The following is a 15,373-nucleotide window of genomic DNA, read 5'->3' as shown; positions in this document are numbered from 1 at the left end:
AAAAGATATGTAAAAGGAAAAGCAGCATTACAACAAAACGAGGAGATTTCTACATATGACTGGCTAATCTGGTTCCAGATGTCTGAATCATCATTCACAAGATTTTTTTTTCTTAGCACACATATCTTTGCATTGATTATTCTCAAAGCTGGCTTTTGACTTCAGCTCAATGATGCAACTTGCAAAAGTCTGCAACTTTCCTAAGGCCATTCAAGACTGTTTAAGAAAATACCTTTAAGAAAGACACTTTAAGTGCAATAAATTAATATGTTAAATAATCGACATAACAATTCTGTCCAATTGTGACAGAATTCAGTAAAGCTATGCCTCATTCTCGTGCTTCTGTAATTCTACTCTACAACTGTGATCGCTCATCTAATTTGTTTGTCTGTAAAAAGCTAAATAAATAACAGCTGATGCATTTTTACAGTACAGATGCAAATACTAATGTTTTCCACTCCTGCCTGAATGGACACTGGCAAAGTAAAGCACTGAGATTAAGTTAAAGGCAAAAAATAAGTGAGTTGTTAGTTAAGTGAAGCCACTTCTTTAGGCAGAACAGGTTCTGTGTTTTGACTTTTGGTAATGCTGATATTTACATTTGCATCACAGGTTGTGCTTTTTCTTTCTCACTGAAACCCTGTGAAGGGGGAGATTCACCGCCTCATGTTTTTCCTCTGCAAGGTTTCTTTGATTGTGTGAAACTCAAGCTTTGCTCTACATTTAAGAGACAAAGAAGCTGTCACACAAAGAATGAGGATAGTATGCTTTACCTAAATAATGTTGAGACTTCACCAGATGAGGATGGCCGAGTTGTTCCCCTCTAATGGTCAGTATGTGATAAAACACAGTGTCTAGAAATGTGCCTGTTCTATTTTTGTTCAATCACATAAACCTTTCCTGTGATCTCAGCAAATGCACAACACACCCTCTCCGCCTGGCAAAACCACATGAGTAATGAGATAAAGGGCATAAGGTAAACAAACAGGGTGAGGCGATGTGGCTGGTGGGAGTCGAAGCAGGAGTGTCAAGTGTGACTAAGTGCTTCATCTCGACCACAGAGGGATGGTGGGATAGAAAGAAAAAACTTCCAGTCTTTGGACAGAGCAGTGAGCACTAGCAGCTAAAGCTAGACTGATGAACCGGCCAGATTACTGCAGTTCCATCTGCTTCGGTGTACACACCTGCCAATAAGTGACTACAGCAGAAGTGCAGAAATGACTAATTAGGTCTGATGCACCTCAGAAAAACACTCTTCGCAATACAAAAACAACACCATCGTTAACAGCACATGAACCAGTTCTCCGGCCGTTCATATGCAGACCACCAGAGCAGTCAGCAGCAGTCTGAAACACTGGCTGATTGGGACTAGATCCTCTATGGCAGCGGTCTCCAACCTTTTTTGCGCCACGGACCGGTTTATGCCCGACAATATTTTCACGGACCGGTCTTTAAGGTGTCGCGGATAAATACAACAAAATAAAACTAGTACCGGTACCGAAAAAAAGAAGATTTATTCATAACACACGTGAAAAGACCCAGGAAAACAGAGTTAATGATAAAAACGATAACAAAATAACGCTGAAAACCCTGAAAACCATACATTTCACACCTGAGCCTCAACTCTCGCGGCCCGGTACCAAACGACTCACGGACCGGTACCGGTCCGAGGCCCGGGGGTTGAGGACCGCTGCTCTATGGGAAAGCAGCTTAATGGAACAGAAGACAACATCATCAGCAACCTGACTAGACCAGGAATAGGTGTTTAGCAGACACCAAACTAAAAACACACAAACAACAAAACAAAAACAAAACAAAACACATAACCACGTACTTCCCTGGTTGTTAATATACTTGCATGGTTCATCCAAGTGAAGTGTATCTGTGGATAACTCTGGTATCAATCTGGATTTTTATTTTTGGATTGAGTCCTGACTCAATATGTAAGCATGACTGGTTACACACTTAGAAAACTAGGAATTTTCCTTTTACATCTGGTTATTTGATCAACAAAAATATTCTTGTTTTTTAAATTACAATTAAAAGGCTAAAACCTTGATATATAAATGATATATCCAGGAAAAACCCTGTCAGTGATCTTTATTAGCTTAAATAACACAATACTACTCAGGCTATCCTGGCAGCTAACAAGGGGACTTTAGAGAGATACTTTAGGAAATACTTGTATAGCCATATGACTGATGTGCTCAAGTCTCAATCACTCTTTTGTTGTCTGACTTGTCAGTCACAGTAAGCTCTGAATTGTCTGCAAGGCGTAGGCATAGCATACTGTCCTTAAAAAACAGCCACATGCATATAAACAGAGCAGAGCAATGGCTTTCTTGCGATTTCTTCTCAGTGAGTCGAAGCCAGTTTTTAAGTGCTTCAGAAACAGGGTGGATAAGCTGCGAACAATCAATCACAGTAAACACCAACCATGCTGCTGAAGGAAGCCAGCAGAAAGAAAAACAAAGGTGTGGTGAGATGGCTGTCCTTCAGCTGTCTGAATCTGTGGAGTGCTGTAATCTGGTTACTGACTGAGCTCAGTCAGCCTACACTGGCTCATTACATAAGAAAGCTACAGCTGGGAAGGAGGCTGATCATTGCCTGGCTGAGGAATGGAGGAAAATCGAGATCTTCACCTAGGTCTTCCAAAGTTGCCCTCATATGAAGGGTGCAGCACAATGGCTCTGCTGCTTGTGTATAGGAAGTGCTGCTTCAGTCTCCTCAACATAATAAGTAGAAGGCTTAAAAAAACAGAATGGCCTTATCAGACAACAGTCTTGGACAAGAAAATGCACAGCAAAGCAAACAGAGCGCAGAGCGGTGCAAAATCCTCTCATTATATTGCAATATCCTTCTATAGGGCCGGGCAATGCTTTCTTTTGCGACTACGTTGACCCCATCTTCAAGGGCAAATGGATGCATCATAGGAATAGTGTAGGCACATCACTTTCCAAGGGCTTGTATAATGCCGAAGCACTGCAGAAACAGCCTCAAGCTAATGCTAGGCTGCCGCAGACATGGTCTGCATCAATTCTCATTTTCCCTTAATTCATTTATGAAGCACTTTTAACTAATTTACTATCACTGAAGAGAAAAAAAACAGTTTCACAATTCAATTACAATATTTAGGACTTTAAACTGCTGCATTCTCAGGGAGAGACGTATGGTTTCAGTTGCTATTGGGTTACATCTCAGAAATCAATAGAGTAAATTTGAGTGTGCCTATTGCCCTGGACAAAAGGAAATATGCTAGCAAGCTGGTCATTGGAGGAAAATCAATAATCCCACTGAACTACAGCTCAGGGGGAAATGCACAGGCATGTTGCTGACATATGAATTATGGGGACTAGCGGACCAGTTCAAGTCCATTAGCAAAAAAGAAAAGAAAAAGCTTCTTCATCAGACTCAGACAGTGTCTTTTGTCTTAAAAACAGCAAAAGCTCTGTTGTAGCTGCAGGAAAGATGGGTTATAGTCTTTCCAAATAAGGTTATTGATTTTATTTAGAGGCACACTACTCTGATATGTCGATACGTTCTGATACTGCCTTAAAAAGTTATATGAGATGCCATGACAATGAACCAATCTACAGAGGTGATCTAATCAATACAATCCTACTTTGTATCTTTAGTCCACTGGCTGCAGTAAGGACAGCCAAAATAGCAAGGAGGACCAACGATTTAGAGTTTCAAGCTCATTTGCCAACAACCTTTTGTAATGTCTTTGCAGTACTTTGTGATTTAACTGCAAAATGTGCCACCACAACAGAGCTTCAGCTTTCAGCACCTGCTCAGGGTCTATAACAATTTGCAGTATGATGTTGAATGTAAATCTAAAGAATCTAATAATGATTAAAACTAAAGAAGTATCCAAACCACATTTCCCCCTCATTCTGTTTAGGAGACTTTAGTTGTTGTTGTTTTCACAGCCAACAGTACTTGGCAAAAGTCCAGGCCTGTAAGACCGCTATATACTGATATAAAGTCCCGACAGGTGCAAAGGTGCGAGGTCCAGACCAACGCTTCTTGTTGCCTTAATTATCTGTTAGTTTCTTTTACAACACTGGCAAAGCAATGTTTAAATCAAGTCCAGCATTTGGGTAAATATAATAATCATAAAATACACTTTTAGTTGATCAAATGAGCAGAAAGAACAGTTAAATGAATACACTTCAACAAATTAACTATATGCAGACCAATCATGCTTTCATGTACAGTCACGACCCAAAGACCCATTTTGATCCAAGAAAAAAAAAAAAGCTGATTTGCATAAACAAGAATGATTCAGTGAGGAATCCAGCTTTTTAATGTAAATCTAGTACTGGATCAGTATTGGATCAGAAAGCAAGGTATGAGAACTGAAAAAGCTGGATAGCTGCATTCCTACTTATTTTTCTTCCACTTGGCTTGTCTCTGCAAGAGTACGCTGCAAGAAGTGTCAGGTCTAACGAATGTTTACAAACAAGTCAGGAATTTAAAAAATTAAACAAAGTAGGCGAGATGAGCCTCCCTGCAAGGAAAATAAAAACACATTTCAACCCTGCTGGCTTAGCCACCATCTGCGGGTGTCTGTGTGTGTAATGCGTAAGACAACACCACCATCCCGAATGCACACACAGCTGATGTCAGAGATTCCACACCATGCCCGCCCTCTCCAGGCCGTGCCACCTGAGCTGGATGAGTCCAAAAGCTGTCCAGTCATCAAACAAAAAATATGCAAAGTCTAATGTCCCTCTCACAGCCTGCCTATCCCATTTGCTGGCTCAGAAACAGGCAAACCTGATCCATGTGAACCTCTGTTTTTTCCCCTGGATGAGTGCTCAAGGCAAAACAAGGTGAAGAAAACAGGATTTACTTACAGATCATTTGATCACAGTTTTCACATTTGAGTTGCACACTGCAGCCGTTTTAAACTTCATGACTGAACCAAGAAATTCCTCCAGTTTATCTGGTCTAAAAATAGTGCGACACTGGTAATAAGGGGGAGAAAAACACATTCACAGACATTTAGGTCAACTATTAGCATTGTTCATGAAAACAGGGTCCGTGAATGTCCATTACACAGCTGCGCACTTGTTCTGAGTGTCTATCTTTACATCTAAACCAGAGCAATAACAACTGTGTAAGCACCACCACCAATGCAAACAGAGAGTTACCATCTAATCTGAGCTGCCAGAATTAGAGCAACCTCCTGTTTCAGATAGCCTAAAAATAATCCACTCCTAATCACAGTTTAAACATAGAAAGTCTGCACAGTCGAGAGCTCAAAAACAGCTGATGGCTAAGATTTAAACACTGTCAGGGACAAAACCCAAGGAACGTGTAATGCTTCAATCAGAGACAATCAAATCAGTGACGTCATCTTCTCCTTCTGAAAGCATGAAATCCTTTATCATTCAGAGCTAATTTTCATTAACAAAAACCATTTATGTTTTTTGAAAGTGCACTGTTCTTAGGAATCATCATTCTCTGGTCCTTAAGCTGACTGAAACACAAAACACCAGTTAGCAAGGTTTTTAGAGAGTGGATGACCTAATAAGCTAGAGTATGCTTATGTTTCCTTTCCTTTGTATGAATGCATGTCTTCAGAGTTTCCTGTTTAAAAAGAAAAGTCTCAATTAATGCTTGTCAAAGACCTCTTTAGGCCTAACAAAGGCCTAACAATACCAAAATGATCTCTTATTTTTGGACTTTTCCTTTTCCTATAAAGAGCTTTCAAGATGGGAACATAACCACGCAACAATACACTGTAATATTCCTTACCACAATATACATTTCCTTTTTTTCAACCACACATTACAGTAAAGCTGTTTTCTTTGGATTTTGGTCCGGTCCTAAATACAACCTCTACAAATGTAATATCTACAGCAAGTTTTATGACTGTATTTACTTGATTTTCATTTCAGATTTTTTATCTCAAACAGCTAGCTTGGTTTCAAATCTGTACAGGTACAATGCACAGACACTGACATCTGCTAATTAGTGGTTAATTATTAAACTGTCAAAATGGCAGAATTTAAGTAATTTAAGAGGAGGGACCAGCAACCAAATTTCAGGCAGGAGGTAAAAAGTAGTGAGATTACACACATTTTGGTGTTATTTGCTGTTCATGCATGGTAAACTGTTTCTTTTAAAAGACTTTAGCATAAGTTTTGGTCAGAAACCAACACGTTGCATGTATACAAAAATCAGTTAAGTGTATGACCTTTTGTGTTAGACTTGAGGCAACACTACCCTGTTGATATACATGCAGTGTTGGGGAGTAACGGAATACATGTACCGCCGTTACGTATTTAAAATACAAAATATGAGTAACTGTATTCCGTTACAGTTACCGTTTAAAAAGGTGGTATTCAGAATACAGTTACTTTGTTGAAATAAATGGATTACACTGCGGTACTTTCCTGTTTCATATTGTCGCGGGTCAGGACTGTTTGGGTTTTGTTTGACAGCTACGTTCTGTTGTTCCAGGCGGCAGCTTTACGGTTGCCATGGTTAGAGGGCGACGCTCTCTCTCTCTCTGCGACTGTGTGTTTCCTGGGTGAGAGAGCGCCTTTTCGTTGTTGTTGTGCTAAGCTAACAGGCAGAATGCTACAAGCATAGCTTCGGTGTTCGCTGTTCGCGTTCGGTGTGAACACACCGTAAAGAATGTAGCATCATGGGCAGTGTAGTCCGTGTTGCAGGGAGAATGGACTGCCATACACGTTATGGGTCTGTGAGCGCGAGGAGGGAGAAAAAGGGGAGTGGAAAGGTACGAGTTGTCATCGAGGAAAAACGGGAGCTGGAAGCATCTAAATATAATAATAACCACTTCAGCCAAGAAGAGTGCCTGACGAGCCCAGTTGTAAGTAAGCTATTAAGACTCGACTGTACACCGTGTTCGTGTTTTCCTCCGAAAACAATAAGTTCCGTTGGAGCAGTCTTTCAACGCCTCTCTCTGTCAATAAAAGTTGACCCACACAACAAAGTAAAGCTATTTTTCGGCTACGAGCCCAACACAGAACCCACCGTATTAGTCAGAGGTCCCTTTACTACAGTTCGGAGTCGCGGACCTTCAGTAACAGTAATAAATCACACAGCAATAGTACATTCACGTAGTTGTAAACAGCATGATAATATATTAAGTAATCCAAAGTATTCAGAATCCGTTACTGTCATTGAGTAACGTAACGGAATACGTTACAGAATACATTTTGGGGCATGTAATCTGTATTCTGTAATGGAATACATTTTAAAAGTAACCTTCCCAACACTGTATACATGCACCACGCAAGTAAGCACAAAGTGCATGTAGTGTATGTAGTCTGCACACAGAGGCGTTCTGATTGAGGTACAGTGATGGTTTAGGACAAAATGTCTCCTGGTCAGTGGAAAGCTTCAACTTTTTCTTCAGTCATACGTAAACTCTTGCTGATATTCACTGGAGCAAAGTAATAATAGCCAAGTCCAGCCAGCTGAAATGGGCAGTATTAGCTTCTGAACACAAGTGTTTATCAAAGTGTCTGAGAGCTGATGTCATCGTGTAGCAGAGCATGTAGGAGAGATGTTTGACTTCACTTAGTCCACTTTCCTCTAAAATACTGCTCTGAATGCCACAGCATGAATCACCCGACTCACATATCAGTGGACAAGAACAAGAAACGTGAGCGCTGATTTTTATATAATGGATACAGCGGCATCAACAACTTCTCGATGAAAATAAACAAGCACACATTTTCCTCTTTAACAGGATATGGCTTAATTGACAGCAGCAAGTGATTTCTGATCCATGGTCATTAAGATTCTGCCTGAATGGTCCTTTTACATAAATTTAGAAAACTAAATATGTACAAAACCAGTAAGAAAACAAAGGAAAAAGTTTAATCATTTAATTCTTTAAATCCACAAGAACGTCTTGACTCAAATTAGGGCTGGGCGATATATCGAGTTTTTTTAAAAATATCGATATATTTTCATACGAGATATAAGATGTGACAATATCGTTTATATCGACATAGTCTATGTTACGTTATAATTATACTTGTGGAGCCGCAGGTTTGCCTCTCTTTCGTCCACTTTTGTCTCTATGCAACGTTACTCTGCCTCGCCTCTCCTTCACTGAACACAACTCCGCCTCCCCCATAGCTTCACCTGACAATGACAAGGCAATGACAAGATGAAAGCGGAAAATCTCCGTTAGCGAATTACCGCGGATGGCCCCGTGCGTGGGGCTGGACGGTGTCAACGTGTTAGCGAGCTAACCGCGCTAACGAGCTAACCGCGCTAACGACATGCAGCCCGGAGGGGCTGCACGGCCTAAAATCCTTTCATTTTCTCAAAACTCGACAGTGCGCCTTATGTATGAATTCTGGTTGTGCTTACTGACCACGGACCGATTTTATGTGGTACACAGCGCTCAGCAATCTGTCAAAAAAAATTTTAATATGACTTTGCTAAGCTACGGAGCTGCACGGCTTGATGTCGGAGGATTATGGCTACCGGGGAGGAGCCTCGCGGAGTGATACGTACTGTGTGTGTATAAGGACCACAAATGGCACCTGTTCAGAGATGTGGTGCCGCTGTGAAATCTGTCTCTTTGTTATTATGCTCAGCGTCTATTAGTTTACATTTTGACTGCACAATTGTGAGCTTTTTGTTATGCACAAAAACAACATTTTCTTTTATTTATGGACCATGATTATTTAATAAATGCTGATAATTTATTTTTGAGTAATTTCTTCATGTACATCTACGCTGTATGTTTTTTTGTTTTGTTTTGGTTTGTTGTTTTTCCATAACTTGTGTATCTGCAAATATACACATTCTGTATTTTTCATATGAAAGAAACTATACTGTGGTGGGGCTTGCTAATTTCTTGTTTTTGATTTATGTATGTTATGTTTTGTTTTACTTCATATGTTTATATGTTTCATATGTTGTTTGTTTAATTTAAGACAAAAAAAAAAAAATTAAATGAATGAGAGGTAAAACTTGAGGGGGTAGGGACAAATAAGTAAATACTTCAGCCTACTCCTTTTCAAACAAATAATGGAATGATATTTTGTAATGATTGTGAAGGCACATGTTTGAAATGTTTGAAATAAAAATGAACTGAACTGAACTGAAAAGTGCCCGTGTGACATCTGGGACACAGTGTGACTAAGAACTCTCTTTTTGTTCTTAACTTATGGCTTTAAAAAAAAAAAAAATCGAGATATATATCTTATATCGCCATCCAGCTAAAAAATATCGAGATATGAATTTTGGGTCATATCGCCCAGCCCTAACTCAAATATTCCAAAAACAAAAAAGTAGGCCATCCTTAGCAGATGAACCTTTTCACTTTTAGTAACTGACAAAGTTTTGACAAATAATTAATAGATTAACCAAGAAAATAACTGATTAGTTTAACTGTACCTGTACATGTGTTATCATGAAATTAATATAGTAACATGTAGCATTAATGCTGAGATAGTTATGATTACTCATTTACATACAGGTGCAGGCCAATCTTTATTTCCTCCTTTCCTGTCCATTATGATGGTTTACTAGACCTCAGAGGGTCCTAGGCTATGCCCGGGGCATGTCTCTGCAGTCAGGCTCAGTAATCACCAGTCAAAGAGCGATAATTAACAACCCCACATGAAGCAGGCGGCTGTGGAAAAGGGCTTTAGGGGACTATAAGTGGCATTCCCACATACCACACAGAGACCACACTGCTTTGTGCACGGGGTCAGTGCGATGGGTGACTGAAACAGCAGAAAATGTAATGAGGGTATTTGATCCTCAAAGTGAGAGGGGGAAGTGGAAGCTAATCTGCCATCAATGCATTACTGGTTCAGAGGCGCACACAAAAAGAAACCCAAAATAAGACATTAAGAATGATGACCCCTGCATGACTTCATGGAAGTCTGTGCTCTGCAGACCAAAAGAGGTGCACAGACACACAAATGCTGGTCCAGTGCTGCTGAACATCCGGCGAGAAATGCTGCTGTGCCTCTGAAGGACATCAGCACAGAGACTGATGGATAAATTGCTTCCTGCAGCTGTCATCCTAAACTCTAAACCGGTTTACAAAAGTCCTCAGCTGGCCTTGGTGGACTCAGTGATTTGTATTCTCTGTGAAGAAGCACAAGCCTCTGCATCCATCTTAAAACTGCCTACCTAAATATTCTAAAGGCTGGAAATTTTCACAGTAAATAACAAAGTGTGTTTTGCCTCTAGAAAATTAATTAAGATGATTACAATAATAGCACAGGATTCCCATGTGCATGTCCAAACATGACACAAGCTCATCTTTGGTGATACAGCTGAATGACATGGAGGACCGCCCAACCAAGTAACCAAGACTTTACCAGTAAACATGACATGAGAAAGGTCAGAGTAGATGATTAGCAGCAACTGGACTTTAAAAGAAGAGCAGGGAAAAAAAGAGGGCGTTGCCAATTATAGTTAGATGACCCTGTACCTGTGGGTCCTACCCAAGTGAAGTGAATGTGAATGCAAGCACTTCTACACAAAACACATACTACAGTGTTTGAGCTGTGATTATTGACCAAAGGTGATAAGTCTAAAGTTGCTTTGGCAAGCCTAACCAATCTTAAAGATGACTAAAATCACCTCCTCTGTTGCTTTGATCCGTGCATTAATTTTAAAATAAACTGGCAATATTTGATGTTACAGGGATGACACTGATGCCAAAATATCCTTTTTGCTTCATGTCTAAACAATTAGTATTGCATAATTCACATTTAAAAGGCAAGTGAGATGACTACTGCTTTCATTTGCATATCAACCCTCAAGGAATACAAGACATTTCTTACACTCCAACTTGATCTTCGGCTGCGCCATTTTAAAATTAAGCACATTCGTTCCAGTCCTGCAATACAAAAACTGTTGTAAATAAAAGAGCTTAGAAACTGCTTAATACAAGAAACAAAATGGATCTGTGACTTGCAAGTACAATACCTACAACAGTGAAGATCTACTAAATCAGACTGAATGTGAAGCCAACCAAGCCCTGCCCGATCTAAAGCCAGCGGCTAAACAAGCACCAGCCTCTGCAGGCATGCAGCACTAATGCTCATGTGAATCCCCACGTGCTGCAGGCCAGTCGCTATACACAGCAGGGTGACTTCACGTCACACCCCATATGATGTCATCCTGGGGGAACAGGCTCCTCATTAGGGCTGTGTGTGGGATTACTCCTGATGTCCTGGATCAACGAGGCAGAGCAGGAGACGATAATGTCCCCTAGTCTGCACAAGAAAAGGCACATGCCCAATAATATGCTTTGAAATAAACATTAATCTCAAAGAACATGTTGAGTGATTTACTACAACTGCCGAATTTACCAAACTGAACATCCACTTAAAGACACTGATGCTGATCAATGAGTCCAGCTTTACTGCCACCCACCTTACAGTTAGTGTTGTTCTAGCTGTGAAGGACAGAATTTAATAGAAATCACCTCACTTGTTAGGAGTTTGTTTCACTATTTCAGACAGCTGCCAACCTAAACACCAGAATCCGTCAGTCAGAAGTCCTCATTTGGTCCTGATGGAGTCCTGTTAACCTTTAGATTTTGTGGAACAGTCAACTAAATGATCTCTGTTCTCACTAGTCAGCAGCAAAAATAATAGCTGGTTAAACTAATTATCCATATTGTATCCATACAATAATGTGCAACCCCAGTTAACGTTTGTTTCTAAATCACTATGACACCACCTGCCTCTGTGCCTTTCTGTGATCTAACAATGTAAACTACCAGGTGGAATTGGGCTGTGCGATATGACTAAAATCTCATATCCCAATATTAAGACATCTATCGTCCCGATAACGATATAAATCACAAAAATTTTACATTTTCTGAAAGTTCTGTGAATCTCGGGCAGCTCGACTTGCAGGAAGTGTTTACAGCTGGGCGTCGTGTACCTGGAGTCGAGTGTTTTAACCGATGCATGAAACGATACATTTTTAGACATAAGTTGTAACGGCCGCCGTTTTCTTTGTGAGTATTTATTACACGGCGTGCTGCGGGGAAAAGCCTGTTCTAACGTTTGAGTCTAAGGTTTATTTTTTAGCGCCTGACGGCTCTTTTTTGCTTCTCATCCGTAAATAGTCTGCATGCTCTTTCACGTGATTCAGTTTATTTTGGAAAGTCTCAACAGGATCTTGAGCTTTATTGTGAAAACTTTGTGGAAAATAAGCAGACACGTGATGGTTTTACTGTTGTTGTTGCTAACGACAACGAATAAAAAGAGGCGCTTGTCCGTCAGTCGTGTGGTTATATTAAATATAAGAGAAAGAGAGAACTTTAAGAAATGAATATAGCCACTACAGTGACCATCAAAACAATGAAAAAATATTGCCGTAAACAGTTTATTTTGCGACACCACGATACAAACGATAGTGTAAAATACAACGATAGATGTTTTTATATCGTCATGAAGCCCTAAGGTGGAATACAGGACACATGACTGCTGCATGAACCAGCATGGTTCTGCAGTACTTTAAAGTCCAAAATTAACTAATGACTCAAAAAGATAAATATGGTACAGACAGAGCTGGGCGATAGAACGATAACGATATGTATCGCGATATAACTTTTACTCGATAGAGAAATTAAGCTATCGCGATAGACCTCGCCGCTCTTGTCCTCAAAAAAAAAAAAAAAAAAAGTCAGCCAATCCAAATTAAGTAGCGCAGAGCCGAACCAATCACAGCTGCAGCGTCACGTCGCGTGACTTGTTACATACAGCACAAGTGCCAAGCCGCACGTGTGTTTGTTTGGGAAGCAGCCAGCGGGTAATGGAGGAAATGAGTGTGCCGACTAGAAAAATCAACCGAGCGTGACCGAAGAGAAAACAGATGATGGTTCCAATGCCGGAGAGATTGTCGAACGGAAGAGCCATAGAAGTTCCGTAGTGTGAAGGTATTTCGGCTATTTCAAGTCTGACAAAAAATAGAGTAGCCTCACTGTAAATGTGCCGAAAGCAAGTCTGGAAATACAATAAACTGGTGCATGCGTCACACTGTGCGCCACGTTATTGTTTCGGTGAAATGAATTTCTACAATACTGTTACTGTTAATTCTACTCTCTGCAGTGTTTAAATGCTTACATATACACACAGTTACTGTCCGTCCACACATACGACTCGGTTCTGCTTCTATGCCCCAGCTTTGTTTACTTTTTCCCACCGAGGCTTCTAGACTTCTGATTGGCCAACATTTCTGCACGGTTAGGAATCTAGTGCCACCTGCTGCTTTGGCATGTTCATAGCAGCGTTTTCCTTCATTTCTGCCTTTACGTGTGGACGGGATTATTTTTTAAAACGTAAACGGAAAATCTCCGTTTTCAAAAATACCCGTGTACGTGTGGACGTAGCCTCAGTCTCTGACTGGAAGCGCTAATTCGTCATTCGGCTTTTGTCAGACTAAAGTAACTGTTAAAACTGTTTGAAAAGCTCAGCTATACAACAAGGAGAGGTTGAGAATTTCCTTTTAGTTCTCAGTTTATTTGATATTGACAAAAGTTAGTCAGTTTTGTCTGTTCTTCTGTAAAACAAACTAAGATTTATTTTTAGAATTAATATTTTGTTTCTAAGTGGAATTGACAATTTAGTCTGTTTTGTTTGTTCTATTTTGAAACTTAAACGCTTTAGCGGCTGCCTTTTGTATAGTTTGCAATATTTGCCTTTATTTATCTGAAAAAGTCTCATGTTCCTTAAGTACATCTACCCTGTTGAACTTATTATGGGAAATAAATATTTAAATAAAAACAAGCTGCTGATTATTTCACATTTTACTTGTGAGCAACGGCACATTTAAATCTTACAAATATAGTTATTTGGCTTATATCGTGATAGATATCGTTATCGCCTGAAATGAAAAAAACATATCGTGATATGAAAAAATCTCATATCGCCCAGCTCTAGGTACAGATTAAAACGGGCCAATGTATTTAATTCACTTCTATGTTGGTCTGCGTTAACCATGCATCAGCTGCAGTGCACCAGCTCCTTCAGAAGTCCAAACAATCCAGAATACTTTAAAATGTCTGAAGTTTCATACACGCACACAGCGTACAAATAGGGCAGTCATTTCAAACTATTTTTCTAAACTTGGCTTTGGATGATATTATAGCGAGTACACAAGCCCCACCCACACACTGTTAAAGCCCTTTGCTTACCATGCACAGCCAAAAGAAGAGAAAACAGGACAATAAAACAACTGAGGATTTTTTGAAACTGTGACTCATGCAAAGCTACCCTTGCAGAGTCAAAGAACAAAACCATGTAGCTTGAAATGAGCATAATAAACTTCCTCAAAGACCAATCGGCTGAAAACATTTATTCCTATCATAAAGGAAAAAGTTGTATCTGCAACAATAGATAAAACAACCACTGCTTAAAAAGTGAAAGACAAATAGCACTGTGGTGATGACAGATAAGACTGTGAGGTTCTGGCAAGTACAGCTGTAATAAATTCTTGAGTCTGGTGTGGTACAGTGATCAAAGTAAGTGATACAACAAGCTTTCACTACCACAGCTTTTCTCATGGGAGTGGCAGCCCATGCTGTATTGGATTATAGTTTTTCAGGTGGAACAAATAAAACTGTTACACCTTAGTTTGCGTTGGCCTCTATTCTGTCAACCGCATGAATTAACTAAACACAGACCGGGCATAATCCTGCTATCCACAACTTAACATGGGTGTAGAGTGGAGACCTGGAACATGGGGTGAGGACCTGTGTGGCCAGCATCTATTTACTGATATTTTTTTAACTTATATCATCTGATATGTAAAAAGTTTCAACCAGTGTATCAGTGACATCCCCAAGTTGCACTTGTAGCCTAAGAACAATTTTGTATTTAATATATGTATATGTCAATGCTGTTCAAATACCTGCTTAAAATGAGTTTTTGTAAGTATGCACTGTATTTTGGCCACTTAATAAATAAAAACTTTTTTTTCCTCAAATGCAAGACAAACCTTTACTGTTACATATACCGGCTGAAATGTCATCTCATAGTTGCTATGCTGTTTTTCTACATTTAGTATTTTGCTGGGTGAATTTAAAATAATAATTATAAATTATATTACCAATAAGTATTTTTATTTAAATATAAATTACATTTATTTTGATTTCAAACTAGCTTTTATTTTAGTGAAATGTCTTATTTGTTTTGATAAAGTGTACTTCACCTTTATGAACTATAAACTCCTCTAATGGTCATAGCTATTTTGTCAAAGACTACAGAGTTTCCCCAGTTTGGAGGATAAATCAAATATAGTTTATACTATAGTATAGTGTACTACGGTATATAATGAGTGTCAACAGATGCCTGATTTTTGTGTTTTTCTTTACACAAATAAAAATATTTTACTC

The 15,373-nt window shown here is 39.5% G+C and overlaps 1 protein-coding gene across 2 annotated transcripts in view; it reads right to left on the bottom strand.

The window, feature by feature from the left end:
* Positions 1-15,373, bottom strand: part of otud7b (OTU deubiquitinase 7B) — a 73,259-nt gene that overhangs the window by 53,045 nt on the left and 4,841 nt on the right. The gene's annotated exons all lie outside the window — the stretch shown is intronic.

This window comes from Astatotilapia calliptera, chromosome 11 (genome assembly GCF_964374335.1).
Source record: "Astatotilapia calliptera chromosome 11, fAstCal68.1, whole genome shotgun sequence".
NCBI lineage: Eukaryota > Metazoa > Chordata > Actinopteri > Cichliformes > Cichlidae > Astatotilapia > Astatotilapia calliptera.
Note: the sequence above shows the minus strand (reverse complement) of the source record. Positions and strands in the feature narration are given on the sequence as shown.